The sequence below is a fragment of the Rhinatrema bivittatum genome, chromosome 4 (assembly GCF_901001135.1).
Source record: "Rhinatrema bivittatum chromosome 4, aRhiBiv1.1, whole genome shotgun sequence".
Classification (NCBI taxonomy): Eukaryota; Metazoa; Chordata; class Amphibia; order Gymnophiona; family Rhinatrematidae; genus Rhinatrema; species Rhinatrema bivittatum.
In genome coordinates, this window is record NC_042618.1 from 15,093,305 (window position 1) to 15,120,967 (window position 27,663).

Sequence of the window (27,663 nt, forward strand, 5' to 3'; positions counted from 1 at the left end):
GTTTTGAGTATTGCCCTTTCCTTCTTATAATAAAGAATTAGGGGACATCTGTTGAAATTACCAGGAAGCAGGTTTATGTCAAGCAGAGAGAAATACTTTTCCATATAACATATAGCTAGCTGACCTGTGAAGCTCTTTGCCTTGAATGTTGTAGACATACCAAAAATCAAAATAATCACCACCTAGTGGGCCAAACCTGTACTCAATAAAAAAACAAAAAAATGTTGACCCACCACTCTAATTCAAAAGTTTGTGGAAATAACTGCTTCATCTATTCATAAAAATATTAATAGGTAAACGGTGGTAGTTTCATATGTTTGCTAATAATAGAACCGTCCAGGTTACCTAATAGCTGAGAAATATAATCATTAACTAACCACTAGCCATCCTTGAATTTAATAATTGCAGTCCCACAAGATCATATTTTTTTGAAAAATGTTTCACCATTAAAAATTGTGCTGTATTGTGTAATGCTTAAAGTGCCATTCATTAAAAAAAATATGTATTTATATCACCGCTGAAGAATGATTTGTAAACCTTAGTATCTGCTGTTTATAATTCAGATGGAATTAGTGCCATCAAACTATAGACATGTTTAGTGTAATTTCTCAATACTCTGCTTAAGCGGCAATATAAATACATTTTCCTATCATGTAGCCAGATGGACTCAGGACCAATGGGTTATATGCTCCCCTGCCAGCAGATGGAGACAGAGTCAGGTTTCAAAGCTGATGTCACCCTACATACACCCCCTGCAGTGACCTCAGCCCGTCAGTATTTCTCCGTCTCCAGCAGATGCGGACATGCTTTCCCTATGGAGATCGCCGTACCTTTTGGAAGAAGAAATTCTACTTTTAAATTGGAGAAAGGTTTGAGCCCCGCTCTCCTGTGGTGATACCTAAAGGTCCCTCCCCCAGCTGAGAATTCCTGAGGTGATTGCTGAGATCCCTCAGAGGTGTGCCTTGGTCCCGTAGCCAATTCCCTGCGTGGACTTTGCTGCTGCAGCAGCTGAAAGGCAGCAGGTGCAGGAAGCCGAGCGCTACGGTGACGGCCAAAGCCCTCTCCCCCCTCAACTGGAGACCGTCTCTGTACTCAGCCAGTAAGCGCTGAGCCCAGGTAAGTAAAAAGAAAAAAAGAGGATTTCCTCCTGATTCAGAGAACTTGGAGAGGTTTCGGTAAGACTTCCTCTGGTCTCCTTGCTCAGCGCACTGTACCGACGTCGGTCCCGATCCTGTTGGGGTAGGGGAAGTGGGCTTCTAAGCGAGTTGAGCAGCCCCCACGGTGGGCTAGGCCCTGCTTTAGGCTTGGTCGGCACACTGCGTGGTAGGCCCCAGCGGCGCCATCTTGCACGCATTTTTGTGCCTGTATTGCCCGCCATAGAGCTTTGGTGCGTGCAGTGCGTATCAGCTCTGCGCACACGCTGTGCGCATAATGCACGCGTACATACGCACACAACTTACTAGCCGCAGAATACAAGTAAAGCCGGCTGCATGGGCTGTGCGTTCACCTCGCTGTGGTCTGCGTAGGCGCATAAAATCCATCTGAACACACAGTTATTGTCGCCAATGGCTCTGGCAGCAAAGAAACACAAACACCTTTCTCTCTGCGCTGCTTGTCATATTAGGGCTGCACAATCTTACCTGGATTTTTGCTTATGTCAGCACTGTGAGGAAGCCAATACGCCTAAATTTTAAAAGCCCCGCACGCAGTAAAATCGGAGGGTTACGTGCGTGGCTGGGCCTTGTGCCAACCGCGTGCATTTTGGAATGGGCCCGGCCACGCGCTGAAGTGCCGGGCCAACTAAAAGGGACAGGGTGGGAGCTGTCCGGGGAAGAGTACGCTGGCAGCCAGCCGGTGTACAGAAGATACTTCCACTCCAGAGGAGTAGTAAGTATGAAAATAAAAAATTTGGGGATAGTTAGGGCAGGTTTAGGGGAGAAGAGGGAGGAAGGTTAGGGTTAGGAAAAACGCAAATTGCATCACAGCGCGTAATGTAAAAAATCGCCCCTGTGCGCAAAAGAGGCCACCCGCCTGCACATATGTGCACAGATATTAAAATCCAGCGTGCACGTGGGAATCCTATTTTATAACATGCGTGCGCCGATGCATGTATGTTATAAATAGCCACGTCCCTGTGTGCGCGGGCTTTTTAAAATCTATATTTTAAAATCTATATTTTAAAATCTATATTTTAAAATCTATATTTTAAAATCTATATTTTAAAATCTAGGTTTTAAGAAACTTAAAACCTGGCTCTTCCAACAAGCTTACTCCATCACACCCCCTATTACATAACTCCCCCTCCGACCCTTACCCTTACTCGGATTTCCTGATATGACCACCTCTATGCTTGTCGATTTGGTACTGTGCACTAATTCTGTATATAGTTTTGATGTAAATAGTTTTGATGTAAGGGCTCCCCCCTAATTTCAATTTATATGTTTCCTAGTTCAGTATATTATCTGTTTTATGTAAGGGCCCCGCCCAATGGTTTTGTGTTCACTGTAAACCGATGCGATGTGCGAACGGTCATCGGTATAAAAGAAACGTTAAATAAATAAATAAATAAATAAATATATATGTATTTATATTAGGGATGTGCTATCATTCAGGATGAATTAAGCAATTTCAACTCTTGAATTAGAGTGGTGGGTCATCGGGTTTTTTTTTTGTTGTTGTTGTATGTGTAGAGGCAAATATTATAAACAGGTTCAAAAATTGCCTAATTTACCCTGGTTCGGGACCCCGAAACCCGAATTAATTTTTCCCAAAATTTCGGGAAAAATTTGGTTTCAGTTTAGTGCGCACTAACCCGAAATTCAGATCCCCCCCCAAATTACAAAGGCCCGAACCGCGGGAAATATCGTATTTCCCACGGCGGGCCGAAAACGAAGCCCGAACCAAAATGTTTGGGCTTTGCACATCCCTAATTTATATAGTAAATCTTAGTATCCGCTGTGCATAATTCAGATGTAATTAGTGCCATCAAACTATAGACATGTTTAGCGTAACTTCTCAATACTCTGCTTATGCGGCAATATAAATACATATATTGTTTAATGAATGGCATTTTAAGCATTACACAATTTTTAATGGTGAAAAATTTAAAAAAAAATGATCTTGTGGGACTGCAATTATTAAATTCAGGGGTGGCTAGTGGTTAGTTAATGATTATATTTCTCAGCTATTAGGTAACCTGGACGTTACTATTATTAGTAAACATTAGAAACTACCTCTGCTTACCTATTAATATTTTTATGAATAGATGAAGCAGTTTTTTCCACAAACGTTTGAATTAGAGTGGTGGGTCATCGCTTTTTTATTTTCTATTGTATGTGTAGAGGCAAATATTATAAACAGGTTCAAAAAGAGATTCAGCAAATTTGTGGAAGATATATGAATCATAGGCTGTTGAACAGCTAGGGATGTCACCTCAGATTTAATACATTTCTAAACTGCCCCAGCTTGAATCTGCTAGGGTATGACAGGATGGGTAACTCAACACATGCCATGTTTCTTCTATACTTCTTGCAGCTTGTCACTGTTAGAGACAGGATGCTGGGTTTGATCAGCTTTTGGTCTGATCCAGTCTGGTACCTGCTGTGTCCCTTGCAGCTGAATGTGAATCTTTACAGATGTCGTCGTGTATGTTTGTACAGTGCTGCGTATGTCGTGTAGCACTATAGAAATGTTAAGTAGTAGTCGTATATCTATAGCAGATAGATAACTCCTGAATTCCAACATTAACCCAGTTTCAGTCCCAGCCAGCAAACAGCTGGTGGTAGTCCTAGCATAATGAGTCTGAAGCTTACTAGTTATTTTCACACTCCATGTTTTTTTGTCAACAATTAAGAAGTCCTCGGAGCATAGAGCTTCTCGTGTTAAGGCAATTAGCAGTTTCATTTTCTGTGATATTGCTTGCTGCTTCATCTGTGTTGATCAGACATGGTGCATGGTTCTGAACAATGATTTCCGCAGAATAGCTAAGGCAGTGGTCATAGTCCAGCGGCTGTCATTCTTAGTTGAGCTTGTTCAGGCAGCATAAAGATGACCTTTGTGTGTATAGCTAACCATTCTTCAACAAATATTCCTGACAGCTCAATATTAGAGCCTATATTAATTTCTCAGTAAGTAGCTGAAATCTGCTTGAGTGTTTTGTCAAGTGAATACAAATGATAACTTGCTCGGACATTCACACTCAGCAGCAGTGTAGTGGTATAACAATATGTAGGTTTGTTTAGTAGTAACATACCTTATCTATCGGCAAAAAACTGCTAAGAATCTTTGTCCTTAATGTAGTCCTACAAGTGAATGCCTCTTTCCCTAGTTGCCCCTTCTTTATTTCAGTGGTGCTCAAACTCATCCTCTGGGGGGAGGGGCAGGCAGGTGACCAGGCAGGCTCTAGCCAGCCAGGTTTAAAGGCAATGCACGCAAATATATATCATGCATATTCATGATTAAGGATATCATGAAAACTGACTGCGGGAGGAGAGGAGTGAGTGAGCCCAAGAAACAGTTTGAGCACTACTGTTTTATTCAATGATCTTACTCTCTGTAATAAACTAGTCTCACCTCTGATTTTACAGTGCCAGCGGGGAAGTATTTAATAACCAATATCGCTTTCCTAGTAGCAGTATTAAATAGCCCTTAGAGTAGAGTTTTTCACACTACACATGGAATTGTTACACTTGTTTTACATTTGAAAGAAACCAAAACATAAAGGCCAACTTAGCATGCAGTAACTAGCTTAGCTATGCGGTGTGTGATAATGGAAACTGGAAAGCCTGTGTACCTCAGTGAAATAGCATCCTGACTGGTGTCAGGTATCAGAACAGTTCTGATCTTCAACTGCCAGAAGTTTCTTTCTATATATAAAAAAAAAACCTGCTTTTCTGATTTGTGCTAAGTTGTTCCTTTGAGCGTAGGTTAAAAAAATCAAAATCTCAATATGTACGACATCAAACAAGTCTTCACTGCCTCACACTCACTGAAATGTTCAAACTTGGAATGGATGCTTTTAATACGGCCAGGGTGAGGGATTTTTGAATTATTTTTTTTAGCGAGTCTAAGTAGGGTATGTATGCAGAGGCATGGCGTCAGGAATGCTTTCCACATGTGTGTGTTGTCTATGTATAGCCTGCTCTTCCTTCCTTGCTTTCTAAATCTGAATTTATACCAGAATGATTTATGCTGAGGAACTTGGAATACTGCTCTGCAGGGGAGGGAGAATGGGATTTTGGAATGAAGCACCCACCTGCATTCTGCAGCTTTTAACCTGAATGTAATCCGCCTGAGAAGCGGAATATAAATCAGAGCAGCATTCACAGCCCCTGGGAGAGAGCAGCAGCTACCGACTGGCCTCCCCCAGCACCCTTGCTGTGAATCAGGGAGGGTACTGGAGTTTGTCACTCTCTCAGAAGATTGTTGCTGGACAGGAATGAGGAGGGATGAAAATTGGAGAAAACACCCAAGTAACTGTGAATGTCAGCTCATGGCTCAGTAACCCAGTTAGGGCAAGTTCTGGTGGAGCTGGAAGCCCAAAAGAGAAACCCAACAAACTCTCTTCTTTTAAACTATTGCCTGAAAAAAGGACCTTAATAGTTCTGAAAACCTTTCTGTCAGTATATTGTCACTGCCCAATTACTTTCTTTTTCATTTTCTAACTAAAAATCATTTTCTGAATGAAGATTCCTATTTAGAAATATTGTCAGGTTGATATTCAAAGGCTTTGTCCTGGTTCTGGACAAAACCAAAGTGCCCAGCCCACTCCCTAATTAAATTTTGTCCATGTAACTCAATACCCACACAAAATTTACCAGACAAAAAGAGGCAGTGCCGGGGGTCTCCCAGGAACAGGGTAGACCTTAACCAGTGAATACTAGTGCTGATGCCCACCTAAAGCTAGCCAGGTAAGTCTGTTCTGAAGAATTGGTGCCTTAAACTTAGCCGCATAGCTTTCCTGTTCACTGGCTCACTGAATATCGACTTGTGCACAGCACTGCCATGCAGAGAGATCTGGGTTTGATTCCCAGTCCAAGGTTTCTGCTGCGTAGGGAGTATTTGCAGGCCCTGGGAGAGGTGAGGGGTGAGGAGAGGGAGTCATCGTAATTGTGCAGTGGCAACACCTAATGGCTGGATTCAGGGCCCACCGTTGCAAGCTTCTAGAAGTAACCTTAGTGCATCTATTTTCTCGCTTGACTGAGGACTGTCGCTTCAATGCAAGGCTAAAATACGTGGGGATGGGATTTAAAATAGGGTGGAAATCCCTGAGTACTTGCAAATGAAGGCTTGTGATTCCAGCCCTGGTTTTAAATGGACTGGAGGCCCAAAGGAACAGGAAGAAACTAGATTAAAAAAAATACTCTATGATTATGTGAGCATATCTCTCATTCAGGTCAGTTTGGAGTTAATGCAACGGGAATATGGAAAATGTGTGCATGTGTTTGCATTGGAGCATTTTGCTATATTGTGGTGCATTTTAAGTTAATAAGTTTTCATCTGCTACTTGTGCTGCATGCTTCCTGGAAGAAAAAAATCATGCAGCTACAATTTTTTTTAAATAGATCCCAAGATAAAAAGAGAGCAAAAACATACAGATGACAGCAATTTAACAATTTACAAACCCCAAGGCATGTTTCAGGTGAACTTGAGAGAGATGGATTCATGCACAGAAAATCCTAGCAACTTAAGTCACTCATAAATTTCTGATACTGGCTTGATGTGTCATGGTAGTGCATGATGGTGCCAGACGAGGGTAATGCATCAAGTAAGTGGCTGTGCCTGGCTTGGATCAGCCCTAAGAGGGAAGATCGCTGTCACTGAGAAATGAGTGGTTTATAGAAGGCAAAGTGGAAGCTTCAGTTAAATCTGTGGATTTCCAAGCAAGGTAAGTATCAAAGAAGGTGGTTTACAACAAATTTATCAAAGATCAGCCACACAGGATCATTACTGGTATGCCACATCAAAGAAAAAAGCTCTCTATACAATGAGAGTAATTTTTCAAAGGCATTTCTGGGGGTAAAAAGGTGCTTTACCCATGGGAATGACCTGTTATAAAATTCCCTGCCCTATGTGGGTAAATTTATGTGTAAATTTCCTGAAAATAAATTCAGCTCACAAATTAGCAAGTGTAATGATGTGGGTAGTTTGGTGGGGTAATTTTCAAAGGGAGTATTTTCCTTTTGAAATTAGTGTAACTAACATGCCTGTGTTTGATTTAACATTTCTGAGAGCTGTTATAAAATTACTCCCAATGGGTATTTAAAAAAACAAAAAAAACCTACACCTGCCCCTGACTCCACACTTAGACCAATACAGAAACCATCAGTTCATTGCATGCCAGTCTAGTGCTGGATATTTTGTCTTACTTTATTTATTTATTTATTTATTTATTTATTATATACTGATGTTCCTGTATAGAATACATATCGCACCGGTTTACAGAGAAATTTACCTCTTTTCTAGAAATTATGAAAATTGAAAAGCACATTCAGAAACATGTCCAGGCATATTCTCTTTAATAAATGTGCCATTTATGTGGACCTCAAGCTTGAAACCTTTAATTTGTCTAGATAGTCACAGATTTCATTAAAAGAAAGCTGTACTGTGCAATAGTTCAGAAGTAGTAACACCCTTTTCTTAGCGTCCAGACAGATGAATCCAGAACCAGTGGGTTATGCACCTCTACCAGCAGATGGAGACAGAGCAAAGCTGACATCACAGTATATATACCTCTGCAGTGACATCAGTCCGCCTGTATTCTCCATCTCCAGCAGATGGTGGACGTTTATCTCCCTACTGGGGATTGTTTAAAGTTTTCAGAAGGAGAAAAGAAGAAAGGAAATTAATTTGCCCCCTCTCCTGTAGTGATACTATAAGTTCCCTCCCTCAGTTGAGAATTTCTGAGGTGATATATAGATTGGATTTCCTCAGATGGGTGCCTTGGTCTGATAGCTGGTTTTCAGCTGGCATGGACTTAGCTGATTGTACAGCTGAAAGGCAAGTGGGTGTAGGAAGCTGAGCATGGCAGTGATGGTTTATGCCCTCTTCCCCCACAGCTGGAGACTGAATCTGTACTCAGCCAGGATGGGCTGAGCTCAAGTACAGCTTAAAAAAAAAAGAAAAGAACAGAGAAGGCGGGGTTTTCTGTAGGGCTTCCTCCTTCCTCCAGTCTCCATGCTCGGCGTGCCGATCCGACATTCATTTCCGCCTCCGAGGGAGTTTAAGGGTCATAGGCAGCCTGTCGGGTTGAGCAGCTCTTTTGGGCTAGACCCTCTCTTAGGCTTTTCTTTGTGCACCGTATGGTGAGCCGCAGTGGTGTTTTTGTGTGTTTTCCTGTGCGTTAGGCTGCCCTCTTCAGGACTGTCAGTTCATGCGAGTGCGTCTGGCTGTGCGTCTAGTTTGTGGATGCTTAGTGGACACCTGCTTGGGTGTCCAGTTGGTAGCGGCGTCTAATTTAGGCACATACTTTCCTGTATGTACAATCTTGGCAGCATTGAGGGACCTCAGTTTTTGGGCGCTCATCAAGGCATAGGGTTGTACGCTTAAATTTTGGATGTCTGTTTTTTGCAGTGCGAATTCAGCTGGATGTACACTTTTCAGTCACCTGTTAAGCGTACTGATAGACTGATGGCGCCTCCAGCTAAGAAACCTAAGCGCCTTACCCTCTGTGCTGCTTTTCATATTCGGGCTTCTCAGCCTCTAACTCATGCCAGTGCTGCTTGGAGACTCAGGGAGAAATGCCTTCGTTCTTCGTTAGGGTTAGGGCCTGATGAGGACCTGGGTAAAGATTTGTCAGAAGGAGCGCCTGACCTTGGAGTTCCCTTAACTGGTTCGTCAGCAGAGGAAAATAGTTCAGTGGACACAGGACATATGCCTCCTGGTTTTGGTATGGATCCTTCTGCCTTTCCTTGGGTGGAATTTTTTAAGGATTGCAATCCTTCATGCACAGTCCTCAGCTCAGACCAATCTTGCCAGGTCAGAGTCGCAGGTGGTGATCTCCTGCATGCCTGGTGCTGTGGTTAAATGTCAAAGTACACCTAGATTTGTAGCCGTTCTTCCTGATAGGGATCTGGATGGCACAGATGATGTAGCCGATCCTTACTCCCTGGAGAATGGGGAAAGTCCTCCAGGATTGGAACCGTGTAGGACTATGTTGTGGTTCTTTCATAGAGATGAGTTGCTGGCTCTAATTTCCCAGACATTAAACATGCTGGGAGTCCCTGGGGTTGAATCCATGTCTAAGCCAAAGAAAAATTCAATTTTGATTTCTGAACATAAGAACATAAGAACATGCCATACTGGGTCAGACCAAGGGCCCATCAAGCCCAGCATCCTATTTCCAACAGTGGCCAATCCAGGCCTTAAGAACCTGGCAAGTACCCAAAAACTAAGTCTGTTCCATGTTTACATAAAGCCTCTTCTTTTTTCCCTGCTATGGAGCCCATTCAAGAATTGATTGATCTTGAGTGGGGTGCCCCGGAGGCTGATTTCAAAGGGGGACCAGTCTTGGAAAGCCTGTACTCCCTGGATCCAGTGGCAAGAGAGCAGTTGCGCTTTCCGAAAGAGGACGCACTTTTGTGTGCCATCACCAAGCGAACGACTATCCCTGTGGAGGGAAGAGCGGCCTTGATGGATGCTTACGATAGGATTGAGGCCATCCTTAAGCAAGCATTTGAAACAGTGGCAATGACTTTGCAGATAGCTTCTTGTTGTTCCCTGGTGTCTCGCTCCTGTTTACTTCTCTCTCAGGAGGTCGATGAATCTGGTGTGAATTCCAGGTCAGTGATGGAGCCAGCAGCTGCCTTTTTGGCAGATGCAGGGTGCGATTTGGTCTGCAGCCTCAGCCAGAGGGGTGGCTTCGGTAATAGTGACCAGGCATCAGTTATGGCTGAGAAATTGGTTGGCTGATGCGACCTCCAAGGCTAACCTTACGAAGTTGTCCTTAAAGGCTTGCTCTTGTTTGGGAGCGAGAAAATGGCCAATAAGTGGGGCAAGTCCCCAATTCCTCGGTTGCTGGAAAATAAGAAGTAGACGCCGCGCTCCTTTAGCATGAGAGGTCGTGCTAGGGGATCCAAGCTTTTCGAACAGGGGAGCAGCCATTCAGAGGACTCAACCTTTCGGTAGGTCTCAGTCCTTTCATCCCAGAGAGCCCAGACAGGGCACAGGCTTGGGTAGTGGAGCTTCACCTAGCCTCCAGTGAAGGTGTGCCGACCCACCCCCGAGAACAGGAGATAGGGGTTGCCTCTCTCTCTTTTATCAGAGGTGGGTCGAAATCACATCAGATCAGTGGGTCTTGGAGGTGATATGAGATTGATATGGCCTGGAATTTCGCAGTGTTCCTTGGCAAGTGTTCATAGTATCTCCTTGAAAGGTAAACTTAATATGGGTGAATTTACACGTGACTCTCAAACATAATATCAATCACAAATGAAATTTATGAGAGCCTACATTTATTAACCAAAATAACCAAAATAACGCAATTAAAGTAACAACATCAATACTATATAAATACCACACTCTATATGCACCACACCACATTCATACCTTAAAAACATCCGTCACCACACAAAATAAAACTTTTTGGCTTAGGCATGTACCATCAGTACATATACCATCAATGATTGGAAACAGTTAGAACAAAGGTCGTAAAGTTCTTATACTGTCACAAAATACTACAGCTTTGCAAAGGTTAGTACACAATATTTTTGCATCAATAATCAGTACTAACCATTTTTCATCTATTATACTGAGGCCCAAAAAAATGATACAATCAGATGGTAACAATCAACAAACCTATACCCTTTATGTAGAGTATATTAATAAATGTACCACTCTTTTCTTAATCAAAACTATCACATTAGAATACCTGATACTTCACACAATCTTCTTCATCACATCTAATGTATAGATTCACTCCATATTATCAATAGTAATCACTGGGCCAAAGTTGAGCTACTGCATAATCCCTTGACTAGAAAAGACATATATGTCCCCAATCACTGTTAATCAAATGTACATCCTTCAACGGACAAAATCTAATCTGCCATATTCTACTCACTATCTCATAAGAACATAAGAAAATGCCATACTGGGTCAGACCAAGGGTCCATCAAGCCCAGCATCCTGTTTCCAACAGTGGCCAATCCAGGCCATAAGAACCTGGCAAGTACCCAAAAACTAAGTCTATTCCATGTAACCATTGCTAATGGCAGTGGCTATTCTCTAAGTGAACTTAATAGCAGGTAATGGACTTCTCCTCCAATAACTTATCCAATCCTTTTTTAAACACAGCTATGCTAACTGCACTAACCACATTCTCTGGCAACAAATTCCAGAGTTTAATTGTGCGTTGAGTAAAAAAGAACTTTCTCCGATTAGTTTTAAATATGCCCCATACTAACTTCATGGAGTGCCCCCTAGTCTTTCTACTATCCGAAAGAGTAAATAACCGATTCACATCTACCCGTTCTAGACCTCTCATGATTTTAAACACCTCTATCATATCCCCCCTCAGTCGTCTCTTCTCCAAGCTGAAAAGTCCTAACCTCTTTAGTCTTTCCTCATAGGGGAGTTGTTCCATTCCCCTTATCATTTTGGTAGCCCTTTTCTGTACCTTCTCCATCGCAATTATATCTTTTTTGAGATGCGGCGACCAGAATTGTACACAGTATTCAAGGTGCGGTCTCACCATGGAGCGATACAGAGGCATTATGACATTTTCCGTTTTATTCACCATTCCTTTTCTAATAATTCCCAACATTCTGTTTGCTTTTTTGACTGCCGCAGCACACTGCACCGACGATTTCAATGTGTTATCCACTATGACACCTAGATCTCTTTCTTGGGTTGTAGCACCTAATATGGAACCCAACATTGTGTAATTATAGCATGGGTTATTTTTCCCTATATGCATCACCTTGCACTTATCCACATTAAATTTCATCTGCCATTTGGATGCCCAATTTTCCAGTCTCACAAGGTCTTCCTGCAATTTATCACAATCTGCTTGTGATTTAACTACTCTGAACAATTTTGTGTCATCTGCAAATTTGATTATCTCACTCGTCGTATTTCTTTCCAGATCATTTATAAATGATCTGGTCCCAATACAGATCCCTGAGGCACTCCACTGTCCACTCCCTTCCACTGAGAAAATTGCCCATTTAATCCTACTCTCTGTTTCCTGTCTTTTAGCCAGTTTGCAATCCACGAAAGGACATCGCCACCTATCCCATGACTTTTTACTTTTCCTAGAAGCCTCTCATGAGGAACTTTGTCAAACGCCTTCTGAAAATCCAAGTATACTATATCTACCGGTTCACCTTTATCCACATGTTTATTAACTCCTTCAAAAAAGTGAAGCAGATTTGTGAGGCAAGACTTGCCCTGGGTAAAGCCATGCTGACTTTGTTCCATTAAACCATGTCTTTCTATATGTTCTGTGATTTTGATGTTTAGAACACTTTCCACTATTTTTCCTGGCACTGAAGTCAGGCTAACCGGTCTGTAGTTTCCCGGATCACCCCTGGAGCCTTTTTTAAATATTGGAGTTACATTTGCTATCCTCCAGTCTTCAGGTACAATGGATGATTTTAATGATAGGTTACAAATTTTTACTAATAGGTCTGAAATTTCATTTTTTAGTTCCTTCAGAACTCTGGGGTGTATACCATAGATGATTAGATGTCTTCCATGGATGATTAAATATTCTTCCTCCTGTAATGGGCACTCTAAATAGATGCTCTTCCCAGTGAATGCACTAAATGAATGCCTTACCCTTCCCTACAAGGGACCCTCATTTTACCACAACGGCTTCATCAAGGGAAGCATAAACTGTAGAAAAAACAAAATGACATGGCATATAAATATATTCATTCTTTCCAAACGAACTCTCAAAACAAAAATGAAGATTAAAACGTAGGAACCAACAATGAACTGACCTGGCGTACCACCTAATGATCGATTTGTTTCAGCAACACACACCAACGCCTGCAAATGAATTACAGGTTCTAGGCGTTTGAGCTCAGTGTTTCCTGTTGGCTGAGTACTGAAATGATTATCTGTTATTAATCAAGTTTTGCTAGTTTGTCCTCGGTTGGCTTTTACAGAGAATACCGGCAGGCTGATGCCACTACAGGGATATATATACTGTGATGTCAGCTTTGCTCCGTCTCCATCTGCTGGTAGAGGTGCATAGCCCACTGATTCTGGATTCATCCGTCTGTCCTAAAGAAAAGGAAATTATCAGGTAAGTAGTAATTCTCATTTTCAATTCAAATTTTACTGCTAAGTCGGCATTTTTCAAGTTCTGTGTTACATCTCTCTAGTTCCTCCAACCCCCTGGGGCCAGTCAGATTTGAAACAGTATTACCTGACATGATATGGAATCTTTTCATGTTGTGTGTGTTTATAAAGGTATTTTTGAGATCACTGTCAATGTGGATTAATGTAATCCAGTGAATGGGAGATAATTTGTGGCTGTCTTTCCAAAATGGTTGCTGTTCCATGTACTTTTAAAAATAAAAAGTAAAAAAAAAAAGTACCTGGCAGAATCCCAAACAGTAGATGGATCTTATGCTGCTAATTCCCAGGGATAAATAGTAGTAGTAGTGGCTTTACTGCAGGTGAATGATTTCTCATTCTACTATTAGAAATTCTTCATTTCTGCTTCCTGATTCTTATGAAAGTCCTATATATATACTATTTGTATAGTTTGATTATTTTTGTGTTTTGTTTTTTTATCTTTGCTTAATGCTACTTCAGACAGTTTTTTAAAGGATGGAGAGGTGGTATATAAATGCATATATGCGTTGTATTATGTATAATAACTGTTATGGGGTGCTGGGCTGGAGATGGGATACACCCCCACAGGTGCAGTGCAGGACTGCAAGGTTGGACAAAGGCCAGTCTTCTGCCTAACCAGCCCCTTCCCCTGCAGGTTAGGTCCTTGGGTTCTGGGGACTGGTGGGGCTTGGCTGCAGCGGCAGTACATCAAGGCTGGAAGTTGGTCTTATACTGGGCTAGGCAAGGCTGGACCAGGCTGAGCTGGCTGGACAAGACTGAACCTGAGGACTGGATACTGGAGCAGGGGGACAGTGGGATACTGAGCAAGGGCTGGGGCTGGATACAGACTGAATAGGACATAGAGCAGGGACTTGGGGCTAGATACAAACACAGACTGAGAAAAGGCAAGGGAAGAGGTACTAGGGACTGGACTGAGCAGGGAACGACAAGTCCAGACAAGGACAGGAGTAGACACGGCAGACAAGGCCAACACAGAACAGAGAATGCTGAGGCCTGAAGGCAGCAATACGGAAGGCCCATAGGCTGCTAAGCATAAGACCTGAAGGCGACTAGGTGAGGAGAGGCCTGGGTAGGCCATCGGGCAAGGCAGAAGGTAAGAGAAGGCCCAGAGGCCACAAGGTGCAAGGTAACAGAAGACCCGGAGGCCACAAGACATGGAAAAAGGTAAGAGTGGCCAGGTCAGAGAACCAAGGGTGACTCCATGAAGAGGCCCTGAGGTTTTGGCGAGGCAGGGTTAAATGGTGCTGGAGCTTGGGTATGGTATGAGCAGTGAGGAGGAACTTGTCAAGGCTGGAAGTGAGGCTTGTTGAGGACTCCTGGTGGAAGAAAGGCTGCAGAACAGGCTGAACCAGGGCATAGAGAGCCTGTGAAACAGGGAAAACCATGTCAATAACTTCTCCAAGAACATTTTCCAAATTTTTTTAAACCCAACTAAGCTAGTTGCCTTTCTCCGAGGACAAGCAGGATGTTAGTCCTCACACATGGGTGACATCATCAGATGGAGGCCGGGTCCTGAACTTTGATCTCAAAGATTCTAGAACTTTCAAACATGCTACTGAGCATGTGCAGCTGTGGTCATCACCCTGTCCCCTAGGCAGAGTCCCTCAGTCTCTTTCTTTCTGCGGAGCCATGTGGTCGCGGGAGCCATGTGCTCATGGTATTCAGCTTTGCTCTCTTCCTCTACAGTCTTTGTAAGTGTAAGTGATTTCATCTTCAGTGCAGCTGTTCTCTTTCCCTTACGTTACTGTAGTTTTCTTTCTCTTTTTCCTCTTTCTTCTGTCTGCCTGCCGCATGGTGGGCCTTAGTCACCGTGCATTCTGGCAGAGTCTATTATTATCCCTTATTAAATAAATACCGCACCTCCAGTTTAGTATCTCTCCTCTCCTTGCTCTGTCTGTTTTTGTACCTTTGTCAGGTTCTGGCAGGACTGACTGAATGCAGTCCATGGGTGATGCGTATAGGCCGCTGAGCTTGGGGATTCGCCCGAGTTCCTCCTGTGCAGGAATTCCATGCCATTTCACTGATCGATCGGCATCGATGGAGGTTCAGACAGTGAAGAGATCGAGGACCACACCATTCCTGGAGGGGGGGAGGGGGGAGAGCTCATCCTCCCCACATATAAAGGAATTAGTCTCCATGGGCAGAAGCCCTGGACTATGTAGCCTCACCTCCTGCTTGCCTGTGATGGCAATGCAGACTCCTTGAGGGAGAGGGTGAGCAGGAGCCTGGGCAAGTAGCTTGCTGCCGCACCTTCAGCGCCTTGCCCAGCAACTGTTGCTCATGCACATCTTTGACCAGCGCACCCTGAAATGAGTATCCGAGGGGCCACTCACCAGAGCAGAGGTAGCTGCAGGAGTCCCAGTCTTCCCCTCCCTTCTCTTTCCCAAACCAAAGTAAGAGGGAACAAAGTTTAAGGGGCACGCTGCTGGCCTCCGGATGATATAGGGCTCACAATGACCCAATTTGAGGTGACTGTTGCAACGCCTATTGCTGGGAACCAAGGGAGAAGAAGCCCCAGATCTTCTTTACAAATGTTGGTGTGACAGTTGTCTCGTACAAATGTAATAGGAACAGTGGGGGATGGGTGGGGGGTTAATTGTGGGTAGGCAAGAGGAAGGCGGTGGTCCCCACCTGAGACAGTCATGAAAGAGATGTGGCAGTCATATGCGGAATACACGGTAACTAAAGCCAGCTGTCTGCACCATACTGGCGTCTCCCTTTTCCTACAGTTGAATATAGAGGGAGCTGGTCCATTGTGATGGGTTTGGGTGTCTGCTCCCTCTCTCCCTTTGTTAAAAAAAATGTGGAAGAGAGACTGATGAGGTTTTCAGTACTTCCTTAGCTCTTCTTTTGACCTTATGAATCCTCATCCTGTCCACACTGTCTGAAGGCTGGTGGGTCATGCAACATTTTTAAGAACATAAGAACATGCCATACTGGGTCAGACCAAGGGTCCATCAAGCCCAGCATCCTGTCTCCAACAGTGGCCAATCCAGGCCATAAGAACCTGGCAATTACCCAAAAACTAAGTCTATCCTTTGTTACTGCTGCTAGTAATAGCAGTGGCTATTTTCTAAGTCAACTTAATTAATAGCAGGTAATGGACTTCTCCAAAAACTTATCCAATCCTTTTTTAAACCCAGCTACACTAACTGCACTAACCACATCCCCTGGCAACAAATTCCAGAGTTTAATTGTGCGTTGAGTAAAAAAGAATTTTCTCCAATTAGTTTTAAATGTGCCACATGCTAACTTCATGCAGTGCCCTCTAGTCCTTCTATTGTAGGTATTCCTTGGGCATGAAATGGTTGGAAAACACTGATCTAACTGTCCAACCGACTCCCTCACAGGCTTCCTGCTGCAGATATATTTAGAAGAAGGTTTTATTTTGAATTTTTGTCTCTATGGCCAGCTTCTTTTCAAATTCTCTTTTTTGCCTGTCTTATTGATTTTTTACATCTAACTTGCCAGTGTTTATGCTTTTTCCTATTTTCTTCAGTTGGATTTTTTTTCCCAATTTTTGAAAGAAGTTCTTTTGGCTAAAATAGCTTCTTTCACTTCATTTTTTTAAAGACACCCTTAGAATTACCTAACCTTTCTTTTCTTTTTATCAGGCACACAAACTAAAGATTAATTTACTCCACAATCTCACTCTTCCCCCAAAATTACCCAGTAAAGCGAGTCTCACCAATCCTCTTCAGCCACCAGCAAAATCATCTTTTGCTCCCAATGCTCCCTCATGATCAACTTTGTCATTCACTCTCTCTTTTTGAAGGTTATAAATGTGGGAGGGCAAGACAGTAACCAGCATGCTCTTAACTAGCTCTTTCCGCAGCACCATTAAGCTGAAAGCATATGCTGCATACGTCTGTAAGCAGTAAGATATAATATCCAAAAGTACTGTAGCACAATAAATCCACAGGGAGGTTTAAAACAAGTGTCATTAACTCACTTCCATTCAGTGACTCAGAGGATGATTGAAAGTCCTTTGCAGAGGACAGGCTGCTTGAGATTCAAAGTTAATAGCTGCTCCTTCTGAAAGAAAGAAAAAGAAATCTGCACTACCAGGTTGGCAAATATCAATTTTTTTTACAAGATCAATATTAATTCATTAAAACAGCTTATGGTGCCAGGTTGTGTTAATTGCTTTTTGCGGAAATATAGAAACAGGGAATGAATAGGGTTCAGAATGTCCTGTTCTCCTGACCACGAGGGAATAGTGAAACAATACATTTGTTGAAGCATTTGATTAGAATAACTCTTCCAGAGTGATTAGGAGTCCTTGTATCAAATTATCAAGTTTTCACTCTTATTTGACATGACATGTTGTTGTCAGAGAAGTAAAATTCCCTGAGAAGAGTCATGCCTCGGGTCTCTTGCTGTCAGAGAAGTAAAATCCCTCTGTCACTTTAAGCTGTCGGGGAAAAAAAAAAGAGGAAAGGTTTTTACTTTTTATTAATCAGTACCCTGTACGAGGACCGGCAGCTTACGGGGGAAGGAGCGGAGAGCAGTTTTCTCTCTCTCCCGCTCGCAGCAGCCAGGCACAGAAGGACTTTACTGTTCCCACGGCAACTCCTCCCCCCCCCCCCCCCCCCAATGCCTCGATCGCCATTTTGTATCAACATGTGGAGAGCCGGCCTGCTGCACATATCGAGCCTGTTTCTTTGCCGGACGGGGACATGACTTGTTTGTATGTTGTTGACCTAAAAGAAGTTTGCCTTACACATGAAATGAAATACCAGGAATGCAATAGCATTTAGATGATACTTAAGGAAAGAAGTAATTTCATTGTTAAATTATACTTTTGGGGAGATCAGCACTATGCTTGTTTGAGTATCAATAAATGAGTGATAACTTTTGATATCATTTCTACACAGCCTCTTTGTCTAACTAGAGTAGTTGGTTTAACACACCAACAGGAAATGTCGATGCGTTAAACACACATGCATAAAGTTCAGTTCCCATAATATACAATTGACATTTCAAACTTCTTTTTGAAAACCTTCAGTCCAGAATGTAGGACATTTTTCACAGATGTTTCCGTAATTCCTTTTAAGGTTTTTATTTGATCCTGCTCCTGTGACCTCCCCTTGCCTTTTTCTTCCCCACTGACGTTGTCCACCAACTCTCTATAGCTGTAGCTTCCCAGGACATACAGGAAGTCTTCCCTCTTGGAAGCCCTGTAGGATAGTGGAGAGCTGACGGGGAAAGTTGAACATACGGTATTACTAAGGCAAGAGGAGCACAAAGTGACTTGGGCTTCAGTAATAGCAAGCTTCTCCTCTTCTTTCTACGCCTGTATGCTATCCTCCCTCTTCCCAAATGCTGCATTGATACCTTTACACCATATCACAGACATGACAACTCTATGGCATTCCATTGCCCAGTGAACACAATGAGTGAGAGATCTGAATTTGTTCATAAGAGGTATTTGATATTAACCAGTGGGCTATTAACCTAATCATTTATTTGCACTGTCATCTTACAGCTGCATCAAGTTTTCTTGGACAGTAGTTCTCAGCTTTGTCCTTGGGCCTCACATATCCAGTCTGGTTTTCAAAATATCAACAATGTATGCACGTATAGTTCATCATATTCAGTAGAGGCAGTGCATACAAATAGACCTCATGTATATTCATTCTGGGTATCTTGAAAACAAGACTGAATGGGTGGGTCCTAAGGCACAGGTTGAGAAACACTGTTCTAGAGTACCACTCAGTATTGAAAAGAATGGAAATAGGGATGCCAAGTGATGCCAGGTCAATCGAACAGACTGACACAGTCCTGGGTTTGCTCCATTGCATGCATGGATTTGTGGTTCTGATATTCTTAAGGATACTTAGCGTAATGGAAATATAGATAGATAATACACAAATAACCCAAAAAAAAGATAGCATAAAAAGTTTCATTTTAGTTTTTGTAAACATTTATAGTTTAATCCAGCAAGATTAATAAAAGTATAAAGAACGTATTAAATAACTACTGGCAGTTATATTGAAATGGAGGAACTCCACTTATTAAGTTCATGATTATACTGTTTAGATATATCTCATTAAAATAAAATCTTTGTACTGTTGAGAGGTAATATACTTCCTTTTGTCTCAAGGTAGACTTATCTTTAGAAGCAGATTTATTTGGCCCAATAAAATGTATCCCTAACTCAGTAGTACAAAGTTAAGATCAGAAGAATTTCCAAAACATCCTACACTATTAAAATTATTGCTGGCATATGATCTACTATTCACCAGCAAGCAAAATATCTCATTAGGTACATCTTGTATAAACTTCTGTGAGGGCAGTTTCTCCAAATGGGTTTGTTTTGGGTATATCTTTTGACAAGAATGAAGCTCATTCTTAAGTCAGGATGTGTTGAGAATGATCCCAATCTCTCAAATTTACTGCTAATATCCTCAGTACTTGCATTGTACTAAACAGAGCTGCCTTCTGAAGTTCATAGGATGTAATTTTTATAGGCAGCATATCAAAGTGTGCTTGGAAATTTTTCTTAATCAGGCCAGTGGCACCCAGTATAATTGGGAAGGACGACCAAAATAATAAAGGGGATGGAACAGCTCCCCTATGAGGAAAGGCTAAAGAGGTTAGGGCTGATCAGCTTGGAGAAGAGAAGACTGAGGGGGGATATGATAGAGGTCTTTAAAATCATGAGAGGTCTAGAATGGGTAAATGTGAATTGGTTATTTACTCTTTCGGATAATAGAAGGATTAGAGGGCACTCCATGAAGTTAGCAAGTAGCACATTTAAGACTAATCGGAGAAAATTCTTTTTCACTCAATGCACAATTAAGCTCTAGAATTTGTTGCCAGAGGATGTGGTTAGTGCAGTTAGTGTGGCTGGGTTTAAAAAGGTTTGAATAAGTTCTTGGAGGAGAAGTCCATTAACGGCTATTAATCAAGCTGACTTAGGGAATAGCCACTGCTATTACTAGCATCAGTAGCATGGGATCTTCTTAGTGTCTGGGTACTTGCCAGGTTCTTGTGGCCTGGTTTGGCCTCTGTTGGAAACAGGATGCTGGGCTTGAAGGACCCTTGGTCTGACCCAGCATGGCAATTTCTTATGTAATTTCTGTATCTTTTCTTGGTCTCTGATTGCATCTTTGGGTATTTAAGGATCTTTGCTTTCTCCATATCAGCAACAGAATAGTTGCTGGGTACTGACACTTCTGTCAGCAATGTTGTTCTTGTAGTTTTCTCCTTTTCCATGATATCTGGTTTTCTAGCATCAATCTTCCTGTTGGTGGGAATAGGAATGTCCCAGGTGGTCACAACTTCTTTCTTCTCTTCTATTAGGGATGTGTTCCAAGTGTTTGTTTGGTATGTCAGTGTTATAATATTTACACAGCTTCCAATGAATAAACCTTGCTATCTTGTTGTGCCTTTCTATATAAAGGTCGCCTGACAACAGCACATCATATCCAGTGATGAGATGTGTAACCATTTCCAGTTCTGTTCCACAGAATCTGTGCTGTATATAATCCCTAGTGGCTGGCAATGTAATCTAGTAGTGTACAAATGTTCTATTGTTGTGAGGTCTTCTACTAGATGCACACCATCTTGGAAGTGATCAAGGAATTCACCCAGTTTCCCCCTCCAAAGAATGGACATAATTCCCCAATCTATTGGATACTGATGAGGAATGCCAAAAGTACTCTTATCTGTATGACCTAAAATGCTTTTGAGATGGCATGGCGAAACCTCTGCTATGATGTTCATATGTTTATCGTTGTCTTGACTAGATAGTAAGCTCCATGGAATAGGGACTGTCTTTTATCTAGTAGTGCTTCAAAAATTAGTAATATGTTTATAGGCTTCTGGGATGATGTTACAGTTATCACATGATTTCAAACTTGCCAGCTATGGCTAAAATTCTTGAAAAAATGTGTGATGCTTCAATTAGATGATTTCTTAAATGAAAATAACACACTTGATGATCAGTTTGCTTTTCGGAAACGTTTGGTGGTCCGCAGGCTGCTCCTGTGAACCATCACATTCACCTCTCTGGCCAGGCCGTCCCCACTGGCTCTTGAAGTGCCCAAATGCCACCAGTCCTCCAAATGGCAGGACACTGCTCTATGAAGCGGCGAGACCCTACTGGCCTCATCAAGCTGTTCTCAACATAGGAATGCCAGTTTATGCGTGCGAAAGCCTTTAGGCCTTTACAGAAAGCTGGAACATGAGAACAAAGCATGTTTACATGCCCCACTTGTGTAACTGGTCTTTAGAGAACACCTTTTACAGGTAAGCAACTTTGCTTTCTCTAGGAAATGTCCTACTGCTGTTGTATATTCTGTAAATAAACAATATGGCTTGTATTTCCAGAATTTACTATATGTATTATAAGATTATAGTGTTTTTACTCAAGCCTAAGTGTATCACAAAGTCATTAAATTAACTTGTAAAACTAAAACATGGCTTAATTTTTGTGGTTGCAAGTAGTGCCTGCAGCTGATTTATCATAATTGCCTGAAGTGTTTTACAGTTAAATGCACAAATGGCTTTTTGTAATAAAGGTCAACACATTCCATTGAATTCAATGAAGCAATTGGTGACTACAAGCAATTACTTTTTCTCCCAAATAATTTGTGAAAAAATAAATTGTTTGCAGAAAGTGAAAAGGGCAACTGAGTGGTGAACACAAAGGGAATGAATGCTTTAGGTATTTATGTATAAAGATGTACAATAATGCATTAACCATGTCAAAATTTAGTATAACACAGAACTCTATTTTTACAGGGTCAGCCCTTTGAAACAGTCATGCTGTGCTTAGTCACCATAGTTATTGGATATTACGGAAATTCACTGTTGCTTTCAATTGTGAAAGTTGCATATTGCTGACAGTTTTAAACATCTGACATCTCAGAGTGCATTTCATACAAAATGTATCCCCAAGTAGTGTAAATAATGCAATCCGGATTAGTATAGTGGACATTTAAAATAGCATTGTGACATAACCAAAGAAAAGTGTCTGTGATATTGCATTAAATTCTTGTGGCTGACTACACCTGAGTTTTTGCTCAGCTTTATTAAAATCCTTTTTTAAGCCAATAATTAATGGAATATAAAATCATTCGGTGACAGGACTGATAATAGACAAGAGAAAAAGTAGAAGCAAATGATAGAAAATTTATGTTAAGATATCTAAAAGAAGTCAAGCTGTTGACATAGGATGTCATCGACAAGATTTGGAGAAGGAGCCCAAGATTAGGCATTTTCTGTATAAACAAAGACTGAAAAAATGGTTGAAATAGCACAAGTTTGAAACATGAGCTGTAACAGAGCTTGAATTTTAGCGCTAACCATTTGCACAGCTTTTGTAAACATCTATAATTCAATCACCTTTAAAAAAAAAAAAGTATGAAGGTTTCATGGTGCCTTGTTTGATTAAAGGCACTAACCAATGACAGGGTAGCTTTCAAAATGCTCAGTGATGTCACAATGTGCTCTGACAACCCTGAGATTTCCCCGGAATTGGCCTGTTTCCCTATAGGAGATAAGAAAGAGGAGGGATTCTAAGTGTCAGGGGCATTGAGTGCGTGTGTAAACTGAACATGAACATGAAATTAAATGAACAATTCAGTCAGAGACACAGGCATAAGGATAGTTTCTCTATAGGAAACTTGACTAAAAAGACTTCATTCAGCACATGCTTATAACAGGGACTTGGGCTGGAAAAAGAGGTCAGAGAATACTAATTCTGGACATTTAGAAAGCAATTTTCAACAGCCCCCATAGGTGCAAACCACCCAGGCACTTTTATTTATTTGAAATTGATTTTCCGTTTAGCCTTGTGGCTCAGTGCTGAGTCTGGGAGCCCTCTTGGTATGGGGGTTCAATGGTTTGAAAGGTTCATAGCGTGTTGTCATTTAGTTTTATTGGATTACCCCTGCTCGTGGGAAGAGGTTGCTTTGTGAAATTCATACTGAAATGCTGCAAGTGGCACAGTTCCTTATAAGGCTAATTGTGGCATAGCTTTCATTCTCTGTTTCCATCTGCCGGTAGTGCATCTGGACCGATCTGGTAATATTCCAGGAAAGAAAATTAACATGTAAGGAACCTAAAGTTATCCAAACAAAGAGAGGAAACAATTCATTTATCAACAATCACTAGTGAAAAGATTATTTAACAAAAGGGACAACGTCATCAGACTTTTGTGCTACACTTTTAATCCACTGTCTCTCGCCACGCAATGGGCCGCAAACAGCATCAGCCGCTTATAGGCACTATAATGTAATCACTTGACGTTGTACCCCAACCTTTAACCACCCGTTTCATCAACCCAATTTTCACACACCAAAAACAATTTTTCTTATTTTTATTAAACTGACATATTTGTATTAAAAAATACTTAGCTCCCATTATAGCGTTCCAAACACTGCCCCAACATGGACCATGTTTCGGCTGTCACCAGCCTTCGTCAGAGGACACCTCGTATCAGCATATAATCCGGACGCCTCCTTTACCCATGCTTTTATCCTAAGATAAACACACCATTAAAAACATTCTCACCAAGTAAACCATTCACACACCATACATTGAATACTATGTGTATCCACCCACTGTCCATTATATTACTTACTCTAACAAGAAAGATCTGTAGAAATCGATTTTACATTCAAACGTTCTTTTTATCTATACTCCCTTCCACAGTATAATGGCCCCTCAGCGTTTAAACTAACTCCTTCAATTCCTCCAAACTTATATATCCACTTCCCTCCCCGGAAGTCTAACATGTCAATCACAATAAAAAATCCATTAGAACAATCATTTTTGATTGTGATTGACATGTTAGACTTCCGGGGAGGGAATCTATTAAATACAAATTGTTTAATACTAAAAAATTAAAAAAATTAAAAATCGTGAGTTCCAAACTACTTCATGTTCTGGAGAAATTTTCAATACTTCAAACAAATATCTTTTGAAGATTTCCTCTGCAGGGATTTTTTCAAACTCTGGAAAGATTTCCTGTTTTAAAGTATTCTCAAAAATCTCCAATTTAGGCCTAGATTTTCTAAGCTACCGCGCTACTGGCAGCAATAAGGTTCTTACCTTATCGCAGCCAGCGATCTTTCCGCCGCGTCCGCCCCGACACCTCCCCTTCCAGTCCCGACTCCACCCCGATTTAGGTATCGCACGCAAAAAGTCCCTTTTCGTATGCGATCGTGTTTGAAAATGACCCCCTTATTTTGAAGCACCAAGTTATCCTGCATCAGTATGTTATGTTCCCACCGAACTGTATAGTTTCTCAGCAACTTTCAATCTTTGGTTACAATTAGCACAGTCTCAAACCAAGAATCTTTCTCTGCTAATTTTCTGAGCAGAAAATTGAACAAAATGACCCGAAATTGACTTACCCAGATTTTCCCAGGCCATGCATAGAAAGAAGGCCCTGAGACGCTAGAGTTGCAGAGCCCTGTTCTCTCACAGCCGCTGTCCAAGCCGGCACCATCAATGTCAGCAAGCAACTGAGCAATGCTCCCAGATTGAGCAGCCTTGTCTCCGGGGCTATGCAAGATCTCAGCAGCCAGAGAGGTCTGTAACCCTTCTCTCATCACAGTAACCCCCAAAAGCATTTCACCCATAGAGGGAGTCAAAGTTGCTTCTCCCAGGACCACAAAACAATCCATGGATTCGGAGGAAGGAAAGCTGGACAGCTCAGCAAGAAAGGAACGCACTTCACGCTTCCTCTTGACCATGGTGATGAAAATAACAACAGGTAAATAGAAGTTTGAACAAGGAACTGGGAACAAAACTAGAGCTTGGCAGCCATCTTGCTCCTTCCCTCGACTGTGGTCATTTTTAATTAAGGTGTTGTACTCTCGGTTTTTTGAAAACCTTTATAGTAGATTTGTATTTGTATCACTTTTTTGTAAAAACACTGTAGAAATAATGCTGGAAAAACATTCTTCTTCATCACTGTTACATTATGGAAACGCAAACTTGAGAAATTGAATGCCGCCAGGTTCATTATTGAAAGTACTGTGGCATCTGTCTGGTATGAATTAAGCTGGTGTTATCCAAGTAAAGAATAAATATTGAGTTGTTAAATTCATTCAAAAGAGTTTGTGGGGAGCTAATATATATTGTGTCTGCTATGCTAAAGGGTCCTCACAAGAGCAGAAATGTTTTACTTTGCCACCTCTTATTGTTAATGATGAGTCTGAATAAAGCATTATTCAATTTTTTTGTGTTATGGCAATTTTATATTTCCGGTTTCAGAAAGATGTCTAAGGTAGTGACTTTAACAATAGCATTGCAAATCTTAGATTCAGATGCACAGTTTTTATTAACATGTTCTTCAAGATCCAGACAAAAGCCAAGTGGGATATTGCATTGTAATAACAAGTGTATCTATAGGGCTGTTGAGAAGTAGAATCTCAAAACACATTATGGTAAATATTACAGATATTTAGAAAATATAAAATTAGCTCGCGAGAGAAGGAAAAGAAATCCTCACTAACTACTTGGAAAATGGAGGCACCTACTCAAGTTATCCACGACCCTTTGAAATGTTTTTTTTCTTTTTCATAAATTTTTCATTGAAGGTCCTGTAAATTAATAGTATTATATTTTGGCAAATCTCATTGTTTAAAGAGGACAGTAATTAGTAATGTTGTAGAACATGGTCAATTTCTCTTTCTAGTTATGTGTCGCTTACTTTGCCATTTTGCTTCTTGGAATTCTGCTTCCTTTCTTTTCACTTATAAAATACCATACGAGAGTACCAGAGAAGTATTAGTACAAGCCACGGGAGGATGTATTTAGAGACCTTCATAAAGTGGAGTGGTTAATAAATCGCCTAAATAGGTATTGCATCGCAATAGCAAATAAAAGCACCAAAACGTTAACTTTCACTCCATAAATTGTAATCATAGAGCTCGCTACCAACCCACATGAAAGATTGTTTTAAAGTTTTTTCAGAATTGCAAATTAAAAAAGAAAATCATGCCCCTTTTTAAACTTTGAAAATAGCAATATAGATGACCAAGAAGAGGCTGAAATATAGAGATCAATCACAAGAGAAAAATTCAGCTCTGTAAGAACTCTATAGAAAGAAAGGTCTAGCAACCGTCATATCTGGCCACGTATGCTTAATGGCTTATATTGTCAAGCCCATGGAGCACTGGGCTTGTCTAATCATAGGTTGCGTGGGACTTATGAATTCTCTAGGCAGAGATATATAATAAAGGCAAGCAGTGTAATATAACTAATGCGTGCACTTATCTTGATCCACAACTCAAAGAAATAATATGCGAGATCCTGGAATGCATCCTCCGACACAGCAGTGTTTCGGAGTGTATAACTCCTTCTTCAGGTGGTTGCATACAACGAAATAATTCTGTGTGGAGGCAATAAAAGAGTTCTGAGAAAATGGCAGATATGATGGTTGCTAGACCTTTCTTTCTATAGAGTTCTTACAGAGCTGAATTTTTCTCTTGTGATTGACCTTTTTAAACTTTAGCAGCTGCGACTGTAGTGTCGTCCCATCTATGTCCCTCCCATTCCCCAGTCTCCTACTGCTCCCATCACCTCTGATTGACCCATAGCCATACATACATACATTGTTTAATACAATGGAATAAAAACAAACACAGATATTGGATTAAAAAGGCCACAGTTTATTAACTATATGTACCCCTAGACAAACTGGTACCTGAGTCGGTATGGCAGTTGCCAAAGACCAGGCTACACCACCATCTCTGCTGCCTGCCGTAATAACCAGGCAAGGCAGCATCGAACCCAGGCCCCTCACCTTGTCCCCAAGCAAGGGGGGACCCTGACTTGTGGTGTGTGGAACACCCCACCCAAGGCGCCAGTCAACTGCTGACCTGGACCGTGATGCCCGCCTGCACCTCGTTCGAAATGCCCCTACCGGCCCGGGTAACCATCTTCCCCTTTCTACTGCGACATGAACCCTACGATTGCACATTTCACCATCGTGTGACTATGTAACACGTGCTGCTAGCTGCCTCAATTGCGTATTGCAACAGTAAACATGCCACACTAGCTAACATTGGGTGATATCCATCACATATTCAAGCAGTTAAATACAGATTAACCAAAGGTTCTTACAGCTATACAATTGACTAACATAAAACCTGTAGCATTAGTCGACCTGAAATTTCCTGTTTAAAAGGTAAGCGCAACCCTGGCCAGGAACAAAGAGGCCAGATGCGCCTCGGTCGTGGCTCTTTAAACGGGCTGCGACATCATCAGCCCGCAGCTGCTCCTCCCCCTCCCCTCGCTTGGCTGCTTTACCGTCGCATCCAGCTGGGCCGAGGAAGGAGGGGGACGGGAAGCCACAGCTCAGCTCCCCCGCGACACTGGAGTCCCACCGGCTGG

General features: G+C 41.7%; 1 protein-coding gene across 6 annotated transcripts in view; it reads left to right on the top strand.

Annotated features, from left to right (window-relative positions):
• Window positions 1-27,663, top strand: part of SPATA7 (spermatogenesis associated 7) — a 191,367-nt gene that overhangs the window by 92,781 nt on the left and 70,923 nt on the right. The gene's annotated exons all lie outside the window — the stretch shown is intronic.